Genomic DNA, 26574 nt, shown 5'->3' with positions numbered 1-26574 from the left:
CAATCCAGTTTTGCCCATTAAGATGGGCACGTACTTCATTCCCTAATAGCTTTTTTCCCTGAAATGCTCGATCCTGTACCCTCTTAAAATAGAAAATATAGCGACCACACGAATGCGCTTTCGGTCTGTTTAAGGCAGCGTAGATATCAAAATTGGATTAAGTCAGGGTTAAACGGTCTATAGTTAGTATTGAATCCCGTCAAAATTATTTTGGCTTTCAAGGAAAAAAATAACTCTCCATTTGATAAATAACAATTTTTTATATTTCCGTTAAAAGCTAAACTAAAAGTATGACCTTCATGCATCCCAAAACCTGGGGAATCAACAACCTGATTATATCTTGGGAACCAGGACACAGGGGAATTTTGGGTAATGAGAAAGCAGACAGTCTGGCCAGAGAAGGATCTGCAAGACCATACATAGGCCCCGAAACTATCCTTGGGATAAAAAAACAAACATAGATCCTCCATCGCAGAATGGATCCAAACAAAACAAAGAGAGAAGTGGATAAACTCTAGCGATGCTAGACATAGTAAACTTATGCTGAAACAACCCTCACCAAAATTGGCAAAAACACTGCTACAATTGGAGAGGGCAAAACTCAGAGGAGTGGTGGGACTACTAACCGGTCACTGGCATCTGAGAAAACATCTACACAACATGTGCACATAGAACGATGATCCGATTTGCAGATTATGTAATGAGGAGGAGGAAACAGCTACCCATATCATCTTCGAATGCGAAGCAACAGCTCAATGGACATTTAACCTAACGTATGGAAAATACTTAGGGAATCAAATTGGAGCAGAGACAGTCAATGACCTGATACTTCTAAGGGGAAGGATTGAGACTATTTCCCTGAACCAAGGAACTAGGAAGGTACAATAAGCAGAAAGGCTGCAGTTCCTCGGGAGCACAAACCCCGCTTCCTAGTATCCTTTTTTACCATACCATACCATGGCCTCAGAATATATTAAACTTGAAAAAGATTTATATATAAAAAAGGGCTTTATATCATTATTTCTTTATTCTTATTTATTGTTATACAAACAATCTGTACAATAGAAGTTCGGAGTAGTCTTTATACACAAAGTAAAAATATAATTACAATTTACAATTTTTTAAATTATACATATGATATTGCACAAGATAACAAGTTTCTCATTTTAACTCTCTTTTCTAATGCAGATAGGCAGAATAGTAAATATTATTTATATATTCCTGGTAGATTTTACCTGTAAATAATATCACCCCTTGAGAGTTTTTTTTAATATTTACTACGATCGAAATCGTGTAACTCGATTCAAAAAGGATGTGATGTAACATAATATAATTAGGATCGATTAATATTTAAATTTATGTTTAAACAAAATTGGCGATACTGCTTGGGTTGGAATTTATATTTTAAAACTTTAAAACAAATAAATGTTTAATGTACAAAACCCACACATTAAAGATTCATTACAGTTCCTTCCGGCCAAGCCTGCTAATTTGTCTAAAAATAGGATTGAAGCTTGAGTTTAATGTTTTCGTTTGGTGAAAGATTTTCAATTTTTTAATTAGATCACCCATTTTATTCTTTAGGATATTAGCAACTTGTGCCTGCGTCACACATCGTCTACTGCAACCATTTAAACATTGTTCCTACGAGAAATGCCCAGATTTTTACCGTAAACTAAACGTTTTTAAAACTAAACTGAATCCAGACCCAGATGTCTATGAACAGGTAAAATTGCTAATGAAATATCTAACAGGATCGTTTTATTGCAGAGGTGATTGTCACCGCCTTAAACCAACACTACATCATTGTAATTTAAAATAATAAGGAATCATTGACACAATTACGCAGAAAACAAACACTTCGAGCCCTCAAGATGATCTCAATAAAGATTGAAACGTTGGCACGATAAATAAAATGTTTTTCTAAACCTACGTCACACTTGACCGTATCTCACGACCTCCAAATAATCATCAACTAAAGGTCACTAAACACCCGCATTTAATGAAACGGGAAGAATTTAAGATTAATCTATCCGAAGTCATATGTTTAAAATAAGTAATACTGCTTGATTATCTGTTTAAAACTTAAACTAAATAAATTGTTCTATGGTTAAATGGAAAATTTTCGCTACATTACAAAACATAATGTAAATGACAACGTTGAGATAATTCAAAAGCATTACAATGGAATTAAACATTTTATGGATCTCAATAATCAAAGTTTGTTAAGTGTCGATGGCGGTGACAATCACCTCTGCAATACAACGATTCGGTCCTGTCATTTCATTACCAATTTTACCTGTTCATAGGCATAAAAAGTGCATTCCCGAAATGTAAAAAAGTAAATTTGTTTTATATGTAAATTTAATACTCATTTCCTCGTTTCATGTAATGTACAAAACTGTAATTGTAACGTTGTGAAACGTTCTGATTATCCCCGTTTAATCGTTTAAAGTTCTGTCTGCCAGGCATTTTACCATTTTTAGTGGCCAGGCTTTTATGCAATTGTTCTTTTATTCATATTATAAAATCCAACATTAAACTTAGCAGTAAATCATAGATGCTAATATTAGAGTTCGTTTATAAGAGGATTAGGACGAGCCGGACTTGTCCAACTTGGCCAAATTTTCAACTGGTTTACAAGTTTCTGGCCTATGTACTTTAAATATGCATATTTTATTAGACGACTCCTGACCTTAGCTCTCTTATAAATGAGACGTTGATCTCACGGTGTTTTCCGTGGGAACAATGCATGCAAGTTTTATTCAGGTATATTATAGAATAAAGTACGGCTTAGTGATCAAACTTGACTGTAGTTTGACATAATTTGTTTAAATTCAGGTGGTTTAGATGATTAAAAGACCTACCTGTTCACTTTGCCCTAACCAAATTTATTGCAGATGGATTTTCCTGATTTTGTACAACCCATGGAAAGTGCGTTAGTCTTTGAGAATTTTGTCTTTTCCTTTTTTTGGCGGATGATTTGTAACAGCCTTGCCCATGTTGGATGGAACGATTTTCCTCAATCTTTGTATGAAATTTTTTCTCTTGTTTTAAAAAGCTATAAACTTATGCTCAGCTTGCATTGGGTCACTTATTGGATCAGTAACTCACTGAAGATGGCGCAATGCCGAAACGCGTTTGAGTACTTCAACAAACCAACGAGTGATGACGGACCCCCATGTTAAGCATGAATTCACCGCAGATCACCCAGCATCAGCTATAAACTTATTAACGATGGTTTTATATGGCGTTTCAGTTCAGGGTGACACATTTTTCTCCACCCCGTTGTGTTCTATATTATTTGTGATTGCTGTTCTTCTGCGAGGTTATCATAGTGTCCGAGCATCCAGGATGCATGGTTATTCCAGGTATGGGAATTAATCATCATTATCTTGATGTGATTAACTCCAAAACAAGCTTTGGGTGGAATTTAACTTCACTCTGGAATTACAACAAGGAACAATTAATTACATCTATGTAAATTGATTGCCTTCTACTATGTGCTAAACCTGGCCAGTTTTACTCTAGAACGAAAAATAGCATCTTGAACCAAACTAAGTCCTTTCTTTTTCAAGTGACAATAAAATATCCTTATTTCCAATTTTCCTGGCGCGAGAATTATTTTTATATAGGAGCTTTATTAAATTAAATTCCATCGATTGGCAAATCATCCATGTTAGTCTCATTTCACGCCTTTCTATTCATTTTTATATTTAATAAATTCATTAGATTTCGTGGACGAATGAAATGGCCACGGATAGCTTTCGTGAAGTTATACTTCAATTTAATTATTAAATCCATTACAGTTCGAGGTCTGATTGACCAAATAACATCTTTCAATTAATTAATCTTTATGTAAGATATTGGTTGAGATAAAAAAGTCAGTGTCATGAGCGGAATTCGATCCCTCTAGCCGCTGCTCTAACCACTTGAAAAATGACAAAAAAGAGGGAAAATTCGAAATGTAGGTTGATATGGGAAGTTGGTGTCCGAGTGGATCGAAGTCACGATAGCTCAAGTGGTAGTGTAGCGGCGTACTTAGCGGAAGGTCGTGGGTTCGAATCCCGCTGGGGACACTGACTTTTTTATCTCAACCAATATCTTACATAAGGTTTTATATTTAATGAAAGAGAGGGTCTGGCTTCCAACGAAGATTAACGGAATAATTTTGTCCAGCTATTATTTGAACGGCTTAGCGAGTGACTTGTCTGTTTTATCAATTTGTAAAAATATCATGTAAAGAGATAATTTTTATTCTTTTTTAAAAGAATCATTCTTCTCGATTATAAACAAACGGATCATCTAGTAGATAGTGACAGGAAATTGCTCAGATTACGAATTCACACGTACTATATTGTGAAAAAATATAAATTCAATGCAAAAAATCTTGTCAACTTTTCCTAATCATTTATTTCCATGCGACAAAATATTATCTTTTGCATAACAATATGTAGTATAACACGAAAATATTATTAATTTATGACACAAATTATTATAATTTTAATATTATATAATATCAAATGAAATTATAATTTTACTATAATTATAATAGTTAATATATTATAGTTTATTTTAAATACTTTATAAAGTAATAAGCTTGAACGACTCATCACGAGGTTTAAGATAAAAAAATTCAAGCGTCGGTGCTAATTTGCAGTTCTTTCATTCCATGTACATTTTGACTCAGCCTTTACACAAAAGGATCCTTAGAAAAGAATGGAAGGTGATCTGAAGGAGAAAGGTCGGGACGACTGTACGCTAAATGTATGTACGATATATATGTATATATATATATATATATATATATATATATATATATATATATATATATATATATATGGATTGTGCAACCATTTTTGTTACTTTTCCCTTGATATTGTTTGGTCATAATATCATTTAAATTCTTAACTTTTCTTGAGTATAGTTAGAAATTACTTGTATACAAAACCATGTATTTTGTATCAAGTTTTCTTGATTTCGATCCCCAGTTTTTTAATTGTTTGGATAAAATATTTCATAATGATTCGATTCACCATTTATATACTGTTCTTAAAACTAGAAATCAAAATTATTGACAAACTCAACTTAATTACAATTAATTTTATTATTTAACTTAATTAAAAATATATTACAAGCAAATATTGTAAAATCTTTTTACATATTGTATATATATTTTTTATTTACTAGTCAGTTTTGATCAGTTCAACTTTTAGCAAATTAACACCAATATTTAAACGTTTTTAATTATTTAGTAAATATTTTAAAAATTATGTTTTCTGTTGGATGAACAGTGTATATAATTTGATGACTTTTAACAATAGTTTTTTTTGAAATGTTAGTTTATTGTAGCCTACAGCAAATTTATCTCGTGTGTTCAGCATTTAACCATGTGTTCAATGTAAACTGGTTTGGATTTACTCACTTACGTCGCAAAATTATTTATGATAATGTTGAAATTATTTGTTTGTCGAACGATAATTCCACTGCGAAATGGAAGGGATTTTAATGGAAGAGTTTAGCCAGTTGATGTGAAAACGAAGATATCCTCAATGAGCGGACTGTCCAACAAATTGGAAACTAGCCATACAATCCGCGAATGAAATGAATAACTGGCCAGAGATGACCCTCCGTGAATTTTCTCTCGGATGTCATCAAAATAGATCTGTGAAGTTAAAAATTGATCATTGATAAAACCATATTGGAAATATAGTTTAAAAATAATTGGTTAAAAATATTCGTTCATTCAACCATTGGATCTGATAGTCAGGACTTAAATTCTTCACTCTACCGCATAATCGCATAATCCAGAAGGCAATCTGGACCAAGGAATCACGTAAGCAAGAAAGAGACGTGATGCGAATAAATAGGTCCTGTCCTCGGGCTTTTAGAATTAACCTTCGTGCCGGCTAAATTGGAGGTGTGCGGTGTTCATTAATTCCAATCATTTCAATTAATTATACTTTTGCTATATAAGGGCTTCTTTGAGATGAAAAAGTTAGTGACACGAGCCGGATTCGAACCCAGTTAGTGTCACGCTAGCTATAGTAGTTAATGCATCGGTTTATCGAGCTGAAGGTCGTGGGTTCGAACCCCGCTCGAGACACTAACGGTTTCATCTCAACCGAGACCTTAGATAAAAAGTATAATTAATTGAAATAATGAATATGGTCGGAGAGAGAGAGAGAGAGAGAGAGAGAGAGAGAGAGAGAGAGAGAGAGAGAGAGAGAGAGAGAGAGAGAGAGAGCTCATGAAAGGGAGTTATACTCGTCATTTACACGTAAATCTACAAATGGATATATTTATGTAACAATTATACTTTATATTTCATTCCATTATATTATAGATATACACAGACACACAGAAACAATATGTGACTAGTTATAGACTTAGTGTGAATGAAAAGGAGTGAAAGAAATAAAGCATTATTAAATTAATTAAAAAATGAAAGTTAGACAAATAGATATATAAGATTGATAGATAGACAATCAGATGGAGATGGATGATAGATGATAGATTAAAAAAGATAATCGACGGGCTCAGAAATGCAGCGAAAGCGATTAGTGCAAAATTACTTCATCCATCATGTAATTGTAATTTTAAAACCGTAATTAGTGCACTATTTTAAAATAAATTTAGTCAATATGAAGCATTTTTTATGTATAATCCTTGATTAAAGTTGAATATACTCTTGAAAAGGTTTGCGTCTTATATGAACTCACTGTTACAAGGTGGTTGGTTAATGCAATATGCCTCAACAGACAGGTGAAGTCGCTTTTCTCTCATGTTATATTGAAAACATTTCAGGTCGATAGCCATATCTTTCGTACAATTCTTAACTGATTGTCACTGTGTCAATATCTGTCTATCTAGTTTGAAAGATGCCCGACTTCATCAAATATGCACTGGAAAGAGAAAAGAAAATACACGGCAATGGTGTTTCATAAAGCATAAATAGCACTTCCTTACGAGTCAATAAAATTATAACGGTAATACATTTTGATCAATTAATTAAGCCGCAAAAGTATCAGTTTCAAAATTAATTAACGGCCCTTGATGGGGAGAAATGGAAAGATGAAAATCTAGTGGTTGGGGGTGGTGTGATTATAAACGAGATGCTCATTTGATTCAAGGATGTTATCACCAGGGATCAAGAGTACGAAAATTTCGATCCCAATTAAACGAGTTTTAATAAACTTTACTCGGATTTTTAAAATCAAAGAGTTTTATAGCAGAAAATAGTAAACGATTATAAGGACTGTTATAGAAACGTCAAAAATTCAGATGAAAAAGATTTTTATAAAATCCAATTATTTACTTCAATTTAACCAAAATGATTTTACAGATGTATACAGGGTGAACATCGGTAATGTTTTAATCATCTAATCTGTTATTGTTTTAATTTTTATTGTTTGGTTACACTCTAAAATGGATGATATTGCAACATTGCTATCTGTCTCTGTACATCCAGTTCCAGCGGCGAAATTTGCATATCCAACTATGTTCGTCGTTGTCATGAACGCTTGGGAATAAGATCTGACATAATTTAGTCATTCACGGCATGAGATGCCCATAAATATGTTGACGTAACTCGAATACAAATTGAATAAACAATTGAGAACTAAAGGTATAATTTCCAGTAAGCGCTTGTCTAAAATGCATTTGTAGCATTAAAATTAAACATAATGAAAGTTTTATTGATTAATAATGTAATCTAGATTTACTTAAAAGAAAGTTGGTCATTTGTATGATATTCTTTGTAGATTGTAGTGTTTCCTTTGTTTAGAAAAAATTGATTGTATTCAATTCAATACTACCTATTATTAGATTTCTACATTTAGCCATATACATTTTTCAGTACATACGTGTATACAGAGAGGACTAGGGAAAATCTAAAAGAAATATTGACGTGAAAACGACCATCTATTCAGTCCCGGTATTATTGGAGAGAAAATATTTATTTAACGATTTTGTATATACTTGTTTTAGGTATATAATAGGTATGAATATATTCTGTCTCTTCTTCCACTCTCTCTTGGTATTTATTAAGTTATCTTTACGCATAAAAATGATAAATGATGGAGTGAGTGTGTGTTGTTCAAATTTTTTTAAAGAGATTGTTCCTATTCACGGTTAGTTGTTTTTACAATCCGGATTTCAAGCTTATAGCTCATCATCAGGGTAAAGGAATAAGAGAATGAAGGATGGAGAGACGTGATTGTAGTCTCTCGAAATGAAAATCTAGAAAACTAATTTATGTGGAGAGACGTGGTTGTAAATCCCTTCAACCTGATGATGAGCTATAAAGTTAAAATCCGAATCATTGAAAACAACTAACTGTGAGAAGAATTATCTTTTTAAAAAGATGTTTCAAGATGTATCTCTATCTGTCGTCCTATTTCTGTCCGGTTTTTCCGTTTTCCCTCACTATCTATGTCTATCACTTTCTCTCTCGCTCTCTCTCGCTCTCCTCCTCTCTCTTTCTCTCTCACTCTCCCTCTCTTTCTCTCTCTCTCTCTAACCCTTTCTCTTTCCTCCACAATATCAAGTCTGACACTCCCTCGGAGGTTCTATTATCAGCAGACTCTCTCTCTCTCTCGCTCTCTAATCCTAACTCTTTCTCCCATATTATCATGTCTTAGTCTAGGAGCTTCCTAGCTCTTAGTCTATAATCTTGTAGACTAAAACCTTTTACGGAATTTAGCTCATTCTACATTCCGATTGGCTCAAGTTCATTACTTCCTTGAGGCCCATGAGTCTACATCCCTCGATACCAAGGGGAATTCCAGGTCAAAGTGGAACGTCCTGCGTCAACTCCCTCCCTCTCTCTCTCTCTCTCTCTCTCACTCTCACTCTCTCTCTCTCTCTCTCTCTCTCTCTAATCCTAGCTCTTTCTCCCATACTATCATGTTACTTAACACTCCCACGTAGGTTCTATATCAGCAGACTCTCTCTCTCGCTCTCTCTCTCTCTCTCTCTAATCCTAGCTCTTTCTCCCATACTACCATGTTACTAACACTCACACGTAGGTTCTATTACTCTCTCTCTCTCTCTCTCTCTCTCTCTCTCTCTCTCTCTCTCTCTCTCTCTCTCTCTCTCCCCCCGCTGTCAACTGTGACGACTTGATCGAGCAGGTCGTAAACATGTGTGCCATAGAGTATAAAGTTACCTTTTTCGGAAATGTTTGAGTGAAGTACCTTGCGAAATGGCTGTTGAATGCCAAGTACTCAGCATTATTTTATTTTTGAAAGTGTCAGGCCCGAAAATTGTTTTTATTAGTAGATGGGGGCATGTAGATGAGTTTTCATTTTGACATTTTATACAATCCATTTACGTTTTAGTGGCCAATCAAGTTACTTATTTCAATTAATTATTAAGGTTTTTAGTTGAGATAAAAAGTCAGTTCACGAGCGGGATTCAAACCCACGACCTTCGGCTAAATACGCCGCTACTCTCCCACCTGAGCTATCGTGTCTTCGATCCTCTGAGACACCAACTCTCCATCCCGCTCGTGACGCTGATTTTTTATCTCAATCAAGACCTTACATAGAACGACTAATTAATTGAAAAAAGTAACTTGGTCAATTGACCACTAAAACGTAAATAGATTAATATTTAATAAGTAAAAGAAGCGTCGCTTCACTAAACAGCACTCTGTGAGCACTTCATAAGTCCCTAAGAATCCAATCCGATTACACGATATTTGAAAATCGCAAAAATCGGTAAAATTCGAATGGTTGTAAGTTGGGATGGAGAGTTGGTGTCCGAGTGTATCGAAGTCTCAATGGTAGAGTAGCGGCGTATTTAGCCGAAGGTCGTGGGTTCGAATACCGCTCGTGGCACTGAATTTTTTTTCTCTCAACCGTGATTTTATACAATCGTGAGATGCGGTCTGATGTGATATAGGTTTCAGAAAAACATTTTCTTTATCGTGCCAACGTTTCGATCTTTATTGAGATCATCTTCAGCGCTCAAAGTGTTTGTTTTCTGTGTAATTGTGCCATTCTTGCGTGTCGTGTTGAGAGTGTCCACAATCCAGAGTAGGCGCTCTCAACACGACACGCAAGAATGGCACAATTACACAGAAAACAAACACTTTGAGCCCTGAAGATGATCTCAATAAAGATCGAAACGTTGGCACGATAAAGAAAATGTTTTTCTGAAACCTACATCACACCACACCGCATCTCACGATTTGTGAATAATCTTCGACTAACGGTCACTAATCACCACACATTTTATACAATATTAATGAAAAAAAATTGAATTGATGTGGTAATAGATTTTCGTACAAAATGAGCCAGAACCATCTACGCGCCTTAAAACACATCTAAAGTTAGTTCAGAACTAAATGGTTTCAGAAGGACAATATTTAATTTATACTCACGAGTAACAGTATTGAAATCTTGCAACAAATTGTTGTTCACATCGTTCTTTATACATTGATCACACAAATAAAATAAAGAATGAAACTAGTGTCCTTCCGTTTTAAAACTTGAAAACCATTTAACTGTTAAAACATTATTTTCAATTCGTTTTATCTGAGGCACGGAAAGTTTTCTCCGTTTACAACTTATAACGAGGAAAGTTGATGAATCGTATTAAAAATTCATGGTGGAAACAGAGGATAAATATTCTTTTTCCATTTGTTTTTCACCTGGACAAAGTTTTCAGGTAAAGTTATCTAATGTTCCATCCATTTGGCCACTTTGAAGTCACCGTTAGCCTCTGGGAGTTAAGACCCCCCCCCTCATGAAGGAGTAAGAAAGACTGGCACTCTTTGATAAACGGTCACAACTGTTCGATTACAAAACATTCTATAAAAGATGGGAAAGGTCGTATATTCGCATCAAAAGCTTTTCACCCGGCGCAATTCTTCATGATACTATCTTCTCTTTTATTACTATTAGTATTACTCCTCTCAGTTGAAATATTCGCTCAGCTTAATCACGTTTATGTTGACTACATATAACACGCATTTTCTGTCTGTATGAATCTCAATTTCTTTTCTTTCTAATATTACACTTCTAAGAGTCTAACTGTCAGTATTTCATACAAATAAATTTCTTTCTAACTATTACGATATACAGAGTGTCCATTTTAGATTGCCCAGCTGAATTTCTCGTGAACTAATGACGCTATGATGAAAACAAAAAATAGGTGTTTAATATATTTTAGTTTAGGCTCAAATTTTTATCTTTTTGGAGAACAGTACCTAAAGCCCAGTTCAACTTCAACATTTCCGATACGCCCCTTTACTATTAAGACCATTAATGAATAGATAAAATAACACAAATAACAAAAACAAATGTTCAGAAACTCAGAGCAGCACGATAGTATGTTTAGCATTTACACTAATACAGAATACTCGACATACTCAAGGTATTTGGTAGGAAAGGACAAAGGTATTTGGTTGATAAGACCTTCCTCTAACTCAAATAAACCCATTCGTTCCAATAAATAACACATATAACGTACATGAAGGAACAATGATCTATACACAATTGAAAATATTTATGGCACTGAGATATTAAAACAGAGATCTATGCCTGCTGCCGTGCAAGTTCGCGCATAGGCCATTCGGGAGATAGAATTTCTTTTTTTTTTGCATAATTACAAGGGGACGACCGGATTGGTGAGGTCACGGATTTGGACCAAACCTTTTTGCTTATTCTAGACACCAAAATATTGGATATTATAAGCCAATTCTTGTAAATAGGCCCAGGTTTCCCCAAATTTTTTTTTTAAATTGAAATTTTCCGTATTTTAATATATTTATTTCGCCTTTCTTCTTACTGAAACGATGAGAATATATCATTTTAAAGCATTTTTATGTAGATTGCAATCAAAATATAGTAAAAGCTATCAGTTTATCAATAGCTAAAAAATTTCTAAAAACCTACTATTTTTGGGTGTGTGGTGTTTAGTGACCGTCAGTCAATGATTATTCGGAGATCGTGAGATGCGGTCTGGTGTGAAGTAGTTCTAGAAAAAAGTTTCTTTATCGTGCCAACGTTTCGATCTTTATTGAGAGCATCTTCAGGGCTGAAAGTGTTTGTTTTCCGTGTAGATGTGTCTCAACACGACACACTATAATGACACATCTACACATAAAACAAACACTTTGAGCCCTGAAGATGATCTCAATAAAGACCGAAACGGTTGCACGATAAAGAAACTGTTTTTCTAAAACCTACGTCACACCAAACCACATCTTACGTTCTCCGAATGATCATTTTTCATAGGTTTCAAGGTCATTATTTTTTTGTGAAACTAATATGAAATTTCTTTTAGCACCTTTAGACAGTATAAATATAAATTTTATTTGAATTTAAATTTGTCGATTTTTTTACTCCTAAAATTTTTCCTATTTTTGAGAAGCCGTCTTAATATCTTCTTGAAATGGCTATCATTCAAAAACGGCTAAAAGACTGGAAAAAAGACGATTTGAAAAGAAAGGAAAGTAGCTTTTTAACGTATAGAATTAACGTACTTCTATAAGACAATATTCAAAATAGCCCAAATATTTGACAGAAATTAACCTCGTTTTTTTAAATGGAATTAATAGTCGATTTCAATGTTTGATACTTGACAATTTAAAAAAAATTAAAATTTAGGTCCACTAACTTTTGAGAAAAGTGGACTCACCCCAATTCGGTGTCCGCGTGTGATCTTAGTATGACCTATGCACAACCTGAGAGACTTTTTCTCTTCCAGGCGTAGCTCCGCAGGCGAGGGACCGATGTATTTTTAACATTTATATAATTCAGATACTATATTTTTTTCGTTCCAGCGGATTCCTTGTATAAAAGTTACCTCCAAGAAATAGCAAAGCCTTAACTCCACACTCATGAAGTCGTTAACAAATTCGGCACACCTGGATCATGTGCGACCCATATTATTAAAATTGACCTTTTTGTTAAAAAATCGCTTTATTCGGGTTTGAAATAAATAAGAATATTCGTTTTAGGTATAGACATATGGATTACAATAGTTGCAACGTTTAAAAAAAATTATAACGAAACAGTAAAGTTTTTAAATCCACTTTAAAGTCAATAAACAATCATCCACAGTCTTAATGTTCTCTTATAAACAAACAAATATAATAATCTTGAAGAATATTTGAAAACGCTAGTGGTAAAGTTACAAAAAAATGCTATCAATTGCCAACATTTTTAACAATACAATTAAATTTTGAATATAAATAAAGTTATGAGAAAGAGAAATCAGTCTTATTGAAAGGCGAGGTGTGGTGGAAAAACGTTCTTTTGTCGACAGTCCAGAACTTTTCAGAACTCCAGCCATAAGCAGCAAACCAAGGAGAGAGCTTTGATCTCCAATAGATCAGTCGGAGGAATGCATGACTGTTTGGTCGTGAACTTAAGGGATTTCTTTATAATCCCTTCGTTGGTATTCCACTGTAAAATATCATTTGGTCTGTAATAATAAGAAAATACTTTTTCTTCATCTACAAACCCTCTCTCATTTTACCGGCAGATGTGTTATGACATTTTTTAAGAGTTCTTGAAAACATACTGTTGACAGGTTTATCAGACCATAACGTTTCTCCAACGTTGCCCAAAAATAAAATTGATTTCATCGCTGCATTCTTCACGAGCTTCATAACCAGTAGAAAATTCCTCACATATCTACAGGGTCTCAAAAAAACATCACCACCTTCTTCTTCCTCGCTCATCTGACGATATAATTCTGCCCTGATAACTTGTTCTGTGAAAGCCAAGTTGTTCAGCCATGCTCATTGCAAAACAAGACAAAATAAGTTAGAAAACTGCCCTCTATATTCGACAAAAAGGTGAAAACTTTTGTAAAACGTAAGACATCTGGGTCAAGCATGACCCACAATAAGACACCACAAAATGCATAAGTTCCAGTATGCGTTGGAAGACTTAAAAGTTCGCTTTGGGGTTAATAGGGCTCTTCCCAGCATCAGAATTCGCATGGACGAGCATAGCCCAAAAATAGGGTAAAAGAAAAAAAGTTTAATATATTGACTTCTTTTCAGAGTTCCCACAGGACCTTAAATTATATAATCTTGAGGAGAGTTTATGACCAAGAGAGTTTACCTAACCTCCCGAAGCGCTAAAGTCATGAATTGCACGACGCAAACTTTTTTTTTAAACAAAAGAAGGAAATAATGCTGTACTTAAAATATATTAATATCACGCAGCAAAATATTAAATTTCGATTACAATTCTTCAAAATTTTGTATAGCTAGAAGTGCATATATTAAATGCAATCTCATTTTATTATGCCTTAATTGGAGATTTGAAGGTTTACTCCCATTAAAAATGTACTCAGTTATAAAAAATATATTCTTATATAATATAAATATTCTTATATATAAATATATTCTTTTGTTTTACGCATTCGGGTAGATTTATTTTTAATTAAATCGTAGTAAAAATAGTAGATAGTACATTGTCTAAATGCTACTTAATGAATTTTATGAAAGATGAAAGATTTATGAGGGAAATGTTGATAAAATTTATTTGAGTTATGCCGTTAAAACGGCTATTAAGAACACTACGATTTCAACCTAGCCATGCATTTTAAAATTCTAAAACCAACATTTGGACTAATAGCTTATAGCATAGCTAGCAAAAAAGGTCATAAATTAAAATTTTAAAACGACTTGTGGTATTTTTATTCTCCGTCCGTAAAACCTAAATAATACTTCAACAGACAATAATTTCCATGAATGAGAAAGTTACGATTATGAAAAAACAAAAAGTACCTAAAATCATTTAACGCTCGTTTTAAGGAACGGAAAGAAACATTCTGCTATTCCACTGCTATTCTGGGAACACGTGACTGCAAAGAGTTGTAGAATTTGGTCAGATTTTTAAAGTTACTAATTGTTGAAGAAAAGACAAAAGGCAAAAAAAAACATTATCACATTCGTGCTATTTATTCACGAAGCCTTGTAAATAATAAGTTTTGACCTAATGTCATGCAATAGTGAAATAAATATGTGGTGGAATGTTTTAAATCAAGTTGTGGCCTTATTTTTCCTATACCTAAAACGTAAATAATACATCAAGGAGCTGACTGAAATATTCATAACGCCCCAAAATTAAATAAAACCCACGATATTAATGAAAGGGTAATTTGATGATTACATGATATTTTTTTTGCCTCTTGAAGGTTGTTATATTTGTCCAACCAAAAAAATGTATCGGTCGTTATATGATCGTTTAAAATGAGCAATAAATCAAACAACCAATAATCCGAGTTAAATATAAATTTAATTTATTTAAAGATGTAGGAAGCGAGATCAATTTGAATTTTTTTCTGATAAACAAATGCCAATATACACAATAAAAAAATGAAGAATTGTTGCTTTCCATTTTTACATTTTCCTTATTAAAACGCATGATATGCAATAAAGAGAAATGATTAATTAGGAAAGCAATTCTAAACTGGCCATCGGCATTCATCAAGAGTTCAATAAATAGATCCATGTCCGCGAGAAAGCCTTTATCGGATTTTGAACATTTTTACATGCAATAAAGATCAGACTCAAAGCCTTTATTTGCATATGCAAATCCTAAGGTCGTGCTACCGGTACTTTTTTTTTCCAGAACAGATCTATCAGTTCGAAACAGAATTTTGTACTAGTAATGACGAGTTTTTTTTACGATAAGAAATATTAGCTAGCCCAATTGTGCAGTATTAAGTTTAGCCCCTTAATCTTTGAAAGCTATTTATGGTTTTAATTAAGCTTTCGCACGGAGAATTTAACGAACTGGAAGTTTCAGCTGATCGTATGGGTGCGTCCGTGCGAGCGGGTGACATAGGCGCGCGTCGTCATGTTCTGGAGGTGGTATCGACCCGTCCCAGGCTAATATCAGCCGATTACGTCCCATCCGCCGTGGTTGCCCACCGAACTGAAGAAACCTCCCATAATTTAAAATTCGAACATCCTGTTTTCTCTTTCATTTATTAACTACTTAATAAGTGAACTTTTCACATTGATAACTGTTTTACAATAGATAAGGTACAACAGATAAATGTAAAAAACCTATAGTAGTCAAGAGTCCAACCTGTAAATCAGGAAAACAAAAACTCATGGAAAAACTTTGATAGTAAAAATAAAATAAAACGAGTACTACTAATAGGTGGAATTAGTGGATGAAGGTTTGGTCCAACATAAGAAAATTGATTTGTCAGTAGATCAATCGGAGAAAATCACAGCATTATAAGCAGATACCTGATTTTTATGCAGTAAAAATTGCCAAAATATGCCATAAAATATGCAGTTGAAAACACTGAAATATGCGGTATTAACACATTAAAAGTTAAGAGGTTTTTTATGTTATTTGTTCTGTTTATGTTATTTTTTGTTATGGTTATGTTTATTTATGTTATTTGAACCCTCGGGATGCGGTATTTTTGAAAAAAACATTTGTGGGGTTCGAATCAACGGCCGCTGGATTCGAACCCGGGAACTTTACAGTGATGAGTGCCGTGTCAACGCCGAAACCGTTGAGGCCAGCGACGCCCCCTAAAGTTTATTTACATTTAACAAAAATATTTTCTCACTTACATAATTAAATTATATATTTTATACTAATTGAGTATAATTAATGTTAATAAACACATACTTCTCTAAATTGTCTTCCGTGAAATAGGGCCTACTGTCACTTAAAATTTGAGAAAATTCACTAGTTTTCGTGGTCCGCTTGCCCAATTAATATCTTTCAATTAATTAAGGCATTTGAAAAATGGCAAAATGAGGGAAAATTCAAAAGGTGGGGTTGAGATGGGAACACTAACTTCCCAATAATAGATAAATGCCGGTGATGGTGGCTATATCGTTTTGGGAACTTTGGTCTTCTTTCTCTCTCTCTTCTCTCATTCACGCAGTCTCACTCATATTTCAATTAATCTCGACCAATACCTTTCATAAATATTAATTAATTTTAAAATGTTAATTGGTCAAGCGGACCACGAACTGTAATGGATTTAATAATTAAACTGAAGTATATCTTCACGAAAGCTCTCCGTGGCCATTTCATTTGTCGCCGAGAATCAAATAGATTACACGGAATTTGAAAAATGGCAAAAAGGAGACAAAATTCGATTGTTGAGGTTGAGATGGGTTGGTGTCCGAGTGGATCGGGGTCACGATAGCTCAAGTCGTAGAGCAGCGGCGTATCTAGCCGAAGATCGTGGGTTCGAATCCCGCTCGTGACACTGACTTTTTTATCTCAACTAAAAACCTTAATTGATTTGTAACAATATTGAATATTTCAATAAGACCTAAGAAGGGGTTTTATTTTCTTTTGTCGGTATTTCTAGAATCTTCTTTTACCGTCGTTGCGGCCTGTTTTAGTTTTCTTTGAATTAAACCAATTTTTCGTCAATTTATTATTTTTTACAATTTTTTTTATGCTTCCCCCGAAAAAAAATGTAATATTTTAAGTATTTTGCGCGATAAATGCGATTTTGCGTAAAAATCCTTCAAATTTGCGATACTGTTCAAATAGGCAATTTTATGCGATATTCATCAATAATAATGCAATAATATGTTCTATAAAATTTAACCTACAGTTTCCTAGAAACTAATTTCCTAATTTTCTCGGTCGTATATGGTGGCCAACAAAATATGCAACTGCGAAAAAATCCGGTCTCTAATTATAAGTAATAATTAACACATTCCGTTTACAAATAACACTTAGATTGAATTAGAAAAGGTATTCTACACAAACGAATTTTCCTGAAAGGTCGGTTGGTGTTTGAAAGAACATTACTTCACAAAACTGGTAAATTATTAGACTGATTAGTAATAGAAATCATTATGTTAAACAAAACCTAAATTTAAACAAAATTATCGGCTTTTTTTAATACAAATGTCAAAAACTGCCAATTTGGTGGCTGCCCCTGTTAAAGTATAACCCTAAGACGAGAGATAAAAATGTGTACCTTATGTAACTCCCGTGGCATAGAAAATTTCTTTCACTTCTTTGTTGAATGTTCGATGCAATATTTAATATTTGAGTTCAATTTTTATATGTGCTTTTATATTAATACCTTGTCTCGTAAAGACCATGGTCGTAAAATCTAGTAAAGACTATTGTTGATACATCTAAAGATCAGGTGTGCCACCTTGAGGATTTCATTCTCTACTTTACCTCCCGGGGACTTGATAACCACTATGTCACCCTTCTTCCTTGCCCTCGAGCTCTCGAGCGATAGGTGAATTAATGGAAATCGTGTTTTATTTAAAATAAGCTTCAAGGTTGCGATAGGTCTGTTTCTCTTCGCTGTCGAGATTCTCAACGCTGACATTGCTCCGAAAATTACCCGACTGCTCGGCACCAATTTGGTCACATCTATTACCTGCTCTTTCGACAAGACAATTTGGTTTCATTTTCTTTAATGAGGCCTTCACTAAAGACCTTTGTCCCCTGTTGGCATGATATTCGGCATTCTCTTTCAAATCGCCGTGTTCGTGGCTTCGGCGATGGACCGGTTAATTTCGGGTTAAATATACAAGATTGTCGGACAACTACACAATGAGCCTTCACAGAAATCCTTAGTTCACTAAAGAATGCTATCACAAAAAAGTAGTGCATTGTCTTAAATTACTAAAGAAGTATCTTTACTCAAAAGAGGGGCAGGCTTATGCAAAATGTAAAAAAAGAATATAAGCTGCTAATTAAACAAAAGGCTACCAGGCTGATATCACATAAAACTAATGGAAATGAAGACGCTAAAACGTTTTGGGAAAAAGTGCAGTGCGAGATATGTCAACATGAATCTCATAACCCACGAGGAATGGAAAACTCACTTTAGAAATGCATGTTTTATTCAGATTGTTGATCACGTCCAATTTCATAATTTTGCACATCCTGTTATTGATTGCAGCATAAGACTACAAGAACTCCATCTGTTTATCTTCATGTAAAAAGAATTAATCTCCAGACCATGATCACGTTACTTATGAATTAGTAAAGCAACCACGCCAGGATGGGAATACTATCTGTTGAATCTCTGAATTTTATTCTTGAAACTGAATATATACCCAAGTAATGGTCCAATGTTTACTAATCCTACTTCATAAAAAAGAAATAACAGCAATCTTGAACTTTATAGGCGTATAGCATTGTTCAACACTCTCTGTCATAAACAGCATCATTACTCATGAGCAATCAGGATTTTGTAAAGACAAGTCCTGTATGGGTAATCTTTTCATTTTACACAACTTGGTCATGCAGTTTCATAAAAAAAAAACTGTTTTATATCTTTGTCCTCTTCAAGATGGCATTTGATACTGTTCAACATGATCTTCTCTTTTATAAGTTCCATAATCTTGGCGTTAGTGGCAAAATAATCCTGCTAATCAAGCCCTTGTACTCTTCAGTGAATTTCAAACAGAAAGTAGAAAAAACAAAACAATTTAAGAGGATGTACCTATAACCAAGGGCGTGCTGCAAGGGAAAAAGTTGTCTCTCCCACTGTCTTCTATATTTTTATCTGATTTCGTTTCATATTTGAAGTCTCGCAATGTCTTAGGAACCAAGTTGGACAATGTTATAAGCATCTTGTGCCTTCTGTTCGCAAACGACAATTTCATTTGCGGATTCATTTATCGATGCGCAGCGCATCGTCAATGTTCTGTCTGAATACTGCTCCATAAACCGGTTAAAAGTCAGTGTTCAAAAAACTAAGGCAATAGTATTCAGAAACTCACCCAAATGTAAATTTTTGAGACCATTGCAATATGAAGGGAAGTACACGAATTCATATAAATATCTTGCAATTCCGTTTAGCTCTCTAGGCTCTTTTAACCTAGCCACAAAGTATGCTCTCAACAATGGTGAGAAAGTTTCTGGAAAACCAAGGAAATTCTCATCCAAGGTAAATGTAAGTAACTGGAAATGAAAGTTAAGCTCTTCTATTCCATTCCATTGTACATTGCAATGCATAAATTTTATTCCTGGGTGGCATATTGACATTTGAACCCTGCAATTTGCGAGAATATTGCCTTGTATCCTGAAATGTGTGGTGTTTAGTGACAGTTAGTCAATGATTATTCGGAAGGCTTGAGATGCGGTCTGGGGTGACGTAAGTTTTAGAAAAACCTTTTCTTTATCGTGCCAACGTTTCAATCTTTATTGAGATCATCTTCAGGGCTCAAAGTGTTTGTTTTCCGTGTAGGTATTTCATTCTTGACTGTCGTGTTGAGAGTGCCCTTTTTTTGTTTGTGTTAACAAGTGTTTGTTTGTTGATTAAGTTGTTCAGTTTTATAGTGTGTTTTTAATTTAGTCAAAGTGGAAATTGTATGCATCTTTTTGATGTTCGTAAAATTTTTTTTAAATGTCTGTAGGTATTATGTTGGCGGCACTGACTTTTAATTTGTGTAATTTTTGTTAATGTCTTAATGTTTTTAATGCTCGTGGTGATTTCTATGTTTCATGAAGATGAGGTCAATAGAGATCGAAACGTTGGTACGATAAAGAAAATGTTTTCTAAAATTACGTCATATCCAGATCGCATCTCACGATCTCCGAATAATTATATGTTGAAATTGATATAAAGCGGAATGTAGTTATAGCATTACGAATATATTATCATAAACATTTCTTCGATTTTTTATGCTTGTTTTCTTTCCACAAACTGGGGGTAACGGCATAAAACATATTTTTTTAATCCGGGAGGTTTCCTTCTCTTATGACATTGATCATTTTTCTAGTGCCATAACTTATATCACATCCGTACACATTTTTCGTTCCATCACTTCAAATCAAAGCTTGGCAATCTCTTGGAAACAATATGTTGGTATCATTCTCTCGTCAGATGTCTAATTGATACGTGTTTTTTTTTAAGCGGCAAATCGATTTATTGTCTAAACAAATAATAAAATATTATGTACTTTACCAATGAAATTTGTTCAATTGCCTCTGTAAATCACCAACATGAGAAATTAACTCTACCGAGTTTCCGGCTCATTTTCCGGAATCAAATGTACGTGATCGGATTACCAAGGAAGAACGGTTGAGGAATTAAACATTCACATGGTTTTGTCACTACTTAAACATGAAGGCATCACTTCGCTCAACGCGTTGATGTTTTAAATGCGGAATTACAGAAAAAAAAAATTATTTAGTCAAGTATTAAAAGGTTAAATTAACCTTAACTATTAATAATAGAGAGAGAGAAAGAGAGAGAGAGAGAGAGAGAGAGAGAGAGAGAGAGAGAGAGTGAGAGAGAAAAAGATAGACACATGCTTCAATTGCATAATTTTACATTATTATTATTATTATGTTACCATTTTTCATTTTCATTTTAGTTATGTTTTATTATTTTTTATTTATTTATTAAATGTTCATTTTTAATATATATTATTATTGTTTATTATTTAAAAACTTTAGACACAGATAGGCTGTGTCACAAGTCCAGAAGGCTCAAAAATTCAGTTAGAAACCTTCGCATTAGTTCATCTACCCCTGCTGACCAGTTACCGCACTTCAAATGTTGCCATTTTGTTAGTGGCGAGAGATTTTTTTTCTAAGATCTTACAATCGTGAATGATATGCCTTCAAGTCTGTTTTCCGGCTCCGCAGGGAAAATCCTAATGGTCGATAATTTGTGAACGTTTTAAGTATGCCCGATTTTGATGACCAGTCAATACCGTACTGGTTTTGTAGGTGTGGTTTATTTTAATTTATTTTCTTATTTTTACACTTGCTTTATATTTTCTTAATGTAGCACCTTCTAACGCTTGGGTGCATATGTCCTCCCATTTTTGAACACTCATTATTTTATTTTATTGTATATGTGTGTGATGATTTTTCTTTATGAGCTGAATTGTCGTAGTATGCTTCTTGTGATTGCTTATCATCGATATGCACTGTTAAAGTGTATGCACTGTGGTCTATGGTTCATGCCGATTTATTCTTCTCTAACATCACAATCCAAATACCATTCTAAATTTTAACATTTACCGAAAGTTCTGCTTGATTATTGGAGTACCAATATACCATTCTGCGTTTAAGTGTTTGGATTGTTTTCTTTCCTAATAAAAGATTGTAGCAAAGCTTACCAAATCACCAATTCAGCTTCCATCAGTGTACGCTTCCAATTAGAAACTGTTCGTATTTTCGTCTCCTAGGTCATTTTCAGCCTTAGATGGATGTGTCCATAATTTAGGCTGTAGAACCAAATCTAGTTCATAATGGTGATAGGTACAATGAGGGGTTATTTTTATGGTATGAAACAGGTTTTCTATTTCTTTTACCCTAATTTATATTGGGATGACATTAGCAAGGATCACAGCTGCGTTGGTTCAATGGCACTTTTATAGATTATTTCTACTGCAACTTTTCCCAAAGCCTAAAACATTTTGGTCGAATTATCAAGAGCTTGAGTCAGATGGTTGGTTTTTTCACATGTGTTGGCATGAGAGTTCCACGACCACTTACTATCGAACCAAACCCCTTATACTTTAACTTTCTACATTACTGATATCTGTGCTCCTTGCAGAAGACCTTTTTCTTTTTCTAGATACATGTAAAATTACTGACTTTTCAGTGTTGAATCTCAACTAATTTTTGTGGGATCACTTTTCGTTTAAACGCATGCCTCATTGTTCTTTGTATTGAGTTCGTGTTTAGATGCCACCGAAAGGACAATCAGTACGTCGCCTGCAAAAGAGAAACATTTTACTTTTTCAGGAAAAACGACTTCCCAGTTGGGGTTGTTCATTGTTTTCCAGTATCCAAGCCATAAAAGATCCTTGAGGACATTCTATTTCAGACGTGTCACCATAGAACATTTCATTACATTGTAGACATATGGTCTTTGAAGTGATGATCTGAATTGAAAGCTCCAGCTACGTCCAATGATATCACTAATATCTGATTCTTCTCATATAATTCACTATCCTCCTGAAAATGGTGTAAATCCAAACTGGGCATCCGGTATAACTCCTACTGTGTCAAGGGTACATTGTTCTGATCTTGCGTAGCTTTTTCAAAATTTTCGCTCCAATAGCAAACTAATAGGACGATATTTGGAAACGTCTTCTATAAATTCTTTTCCAGTTTTAACTATCAGAACCAGAATAGTTTTTTTCACAAAACATGGGAAAACATCCGCTTTTGAGACATCCGTTATACATTTCTGTAAAAGTGAGAGGAAATTTTTTTTGAGAACCTCTCAAGTACGCGTTTTGTAAATCCATCCTCGCCAGAAGCTTTGTTTTCAGCAAATTCAGAAAGTACATTTTTTATTTATTCTACCAGAAAAGGCTGATCGTTCCTAAAACCATGATAGTTTAGAATAATTTGTGTCTTTCTTCGTATTTCTTTATAAAGGTCAAGCTCTAGTTCAGATACGGCAGGTACAAATTTATTCGTTACTTCCTCCAGCGTCTCTTGCAAGGTATCTGTGTAAGTCCCATATTTTCGACTAAAGTTAAAAGAAACTGTCGCAGGTTTTTTATTCATAGCAGCCTATTTGTAAACAGCATTCAGGGATTTAATGAGGTTGGTTGAGTAAGACATCCAGGAATCTATCTTGGCCTGTTCTATTTATTCGCTATTGTTTCTTTTAGAGTTATAGTATTCGTATTTATAGGTATGTCGTATAGTATTTGTAAACATTTTAAGATAAAAATAAATAAATAATTTGAACAAATAAAAGAGGAAATTAATAAAAAATTATGGCCATTTTTGTGCGTAATATTCCGATTCAGAGAATTTGTCTAACATCATCAGAGGTTCACTTCGGTCGAATTTAAAGAGGAAACACTTATTAAAAATCCTGTTTCTGCCTTTGTCACTATTTTCGAATGGCAATATAAAGCTGTGTGCACAGTAGGTCGGTGGCGCGGCGCGGCGCGGAGCCGGAGGAAGTTGTCAGGCTCCGCGCCGCGCCGCGCCGCGCCGCGCCGCGCTACCGGCCTAGTGTGCGCCGGGACAGTCGGAAATTTAAGAGTTCGGGTAAATTAGCTGCCCTCGGACGCCATATTTGTAAAGACGAAGTCAACAATTGTGACGTGAGGACTCCTGGAAATGCAAAATCAACACTAAACCGCAGCGCTAGTCAGATGGAGGGGGGAAATTCGACCAACGCGGCCGAGAGCGGTTCCTGCATACTGTGCGGACCTTCACAATTCCGCGCCGCGCCGCCCCACCGGCCAAGTGTGCGCCCAGCTTAATAGGGCCTAATGTTGCGGTCTATGAAATAAATGTTTCTAAACTCGAGTTTTCCCTTTAGTTAAAAGTTTTACACGAACTCGAGCGTACAACAAACTTGTCTTTAAGCAGCACGTATTGTATTAAAACATAAGACCCAAACAGTTAATTAAGTAAATATACATACTTTGATGGGGGGGTGTTCGTTTAAAGTAATCTATTAGGTATAATATATTTTAAAAGTAAACCACAATGCTGAAAAATTGCTTGTGAATTTTTATTTTGTTAATTTAGCCTTAAATTTATACTTACTTAATGTCGAGATAAAAGTCTTATAGGCTCATCACCTATAACAAAAAATGACAGTTATTAATTTTATTTAAGAATGCATTTTATTGGCAAAAAGGTATTTGAGACTAACAAAAAGTTAGTAAGAAAGAGGCTGCACAATACAATTTTAGCACTATTTTTTGGTCAGATTTATATTTAGGGTTTTAACAGTTATGACCAAGATATGAGAGAACCTCTTGAGATCTTCGATGTTATGGTTCATTTTAAGCTACCTATTCTCGCTATTTTGGAGTTTTTTAAATTTAAAGACACCAACACTCTAGAATGGAGAAACTGGACGGAAAATTGATCTCTGCTAAGCTTTGTTTGTCGTTCATTTTTAACAATTGGATTCGTGTAAACTGTCAGATAATCTATGCATATGTGGATTGATGTTGATGCTGATGATGGGGAGCAGGAAAATATGATCAATTGGGGTTTGGTAATCCCTAAACACTGAAGCCTTCTGGCTTATTGTACTTAGTATTTCTAGTTGTATAGTTGGGTTTAAGAAGTAGGTCATTGACTGTCATTACTGCAATGCCTCTGTTGAGCAATTGTTTCCCATTTGAAGATATTATGAGTGGCAGTTTCTTCCACCATACTGTATTGCCTACAAATGGGTTCATAATTAACCCCACCACCACCCCAAAAGTTTTTGAACCCTTGTACGGGGTTCTTTATTAGCCTGAAGTAAGCTGAGGTGGAAGGTATTCCAAAAGATCTGTATATCAAGGTCAGCCAAAGTAGTTTGTATCCTACTTTATTTTATGTACTCAGTCACTGAAAGTTCTTAAAAGTTGGACTGGTGTGTGTCTTAAACAGAGACTGGTAAATATTCACAAGAAGAAAAATGAAAAAGCCAGCCGATGTTGAGACCCGATAAGCTAGAATAGGAGGCGATGAGTTCTTAAAGCCAACGTCGTTTAAGGTGACCTGGGAGGTTCTCGGATGAGAGTGGGTAAAGAGGAGTTGAGCAGAAGGGTTAAGAAGGACCAAGAGATTGGGATGGATCTATAGCAAAGGGGAAAGGATCAACTCCTTGACAAAACGAATAATCAGGTTGTTGCGGATAGTTATGTTTGTGACGTAGCAAAGATCTTCAATGTTTCCTCCATGGAGTATCGAACAGGTTGGATAGTTTGGCGGATCTCCACTGATTTGCTCTTTATGTTCAAATTGGCCAAAGTAAAATTTACCCAAAGTTAGTGGGGTTTTTGAATTAAAACAGATATCGCTCCTAGTCCAAATTTTATGTGTGCAGCCTATTTTACTCTGCTGCCTAGACACTTTTTCTGATTGAAATACGTAGCTCCTTGTTGTTGATGTACAGTGTAGTGCAAAACAGTTTTTTTAACGTTTAGATTCTTTATTATTTATTATTGTTTTGCACTGTTTATCAACCAGTTTTTTTTAAAGTCTCAAGAAGTTCCTGGATGTTAGAAGTTGCTAATACAGGTTTCGATGCACAGATACCGTCCGCATATGTGGTACTGACGGTATTGGGATGTATAGGTAAGTTAGCAGTAGAAATAGTGCAACGAAAGGGATTAAGAATGCTCCTTGGGAGATTCCGGCACGTTAAATTTCTAAGCATTCGTTTCTGCAACTCACTCTAGCAACAGACAGTTAAATAGGGTTCCTGAATAAGGTACTGCGGAATTGGTGGAAGGGTTTAAGTTTGTAGGGGGACAATCGAAAGATTTTATTAAGGCGATCAAACCAGCAGAATCAAAATGGCTATTCTCTATCTCAAGGAAGGGAATTGGGAGGGTGATAGGTATTCTGACGGGTCACTGCCAACAGTGAAGACACATCTCCGTAATGGGTATTCTACCAGATCCCTTTTGCCGTTTTTGCGAAATAAAAGAAGAAACGGCAAGGCACTACCTCGCAGAGTTTGATAGGTATGGGGTCTTTGAAGGAGAGGACTCCCCGATATTATATGGTTCAAAATCTTGGGGTTTGTGAACAGGTCCAAGAGATTTATGCAAGACACGTGAGCCGACCAAGTCCCGGACCTTTTAGGGATGGGGTACGAGTCTACCCAGGCCATTTAACCCATCGGGTCTTGGTCGCC

At 34.7% G+C, this 26574-nt stretch overlaps 1 protein-coding gene across 2 annotated transcripts in view; it reads right to left on the bottom strand.

The window, feature by feature from the left end:
- Window positions 1-24511, bottom strand: part of LOC106667952 (probable G-protein coupled receptor 158) — a 76606-nt gene extending 52095 nt beyond the window's left edge. For both annotated transcript variants that reach the window (XM_024229801.1, XM_024229802.1), the window contains exon 1: window positions 24477-24511. The gene's annotated coding sequence lies outside the window, so the exon portion shown is untranslated. The remainder of the gene's footprint in view (window positions 1-24476) is intronic.
- Window positions 24512-26574: the final 2063 nt, after the last annotated feature.

This window comes from Cimex lectularius, unplaced genomic scaffold, assembly GCF_000648675.2.
Source record: "Cimex lectularius strain Harlan isolate CLEC.00 unplaced genomic scaffold, Clec_2.1 scaffold431, whole genome shotgun sequence".
NCBI classification, from domain to species: domain Eukaryota; kingdom Metazoa; phylum Arthropoda; class Insecta; order Hemiptera; family Cimicidae; genus Cimex; species Cimex lectularius.
The sequence above is the reverse complement of the archived record's forward strand: the minus strand, read 5'-3'. Positions and strand labels throughout refer to the sequence as shown.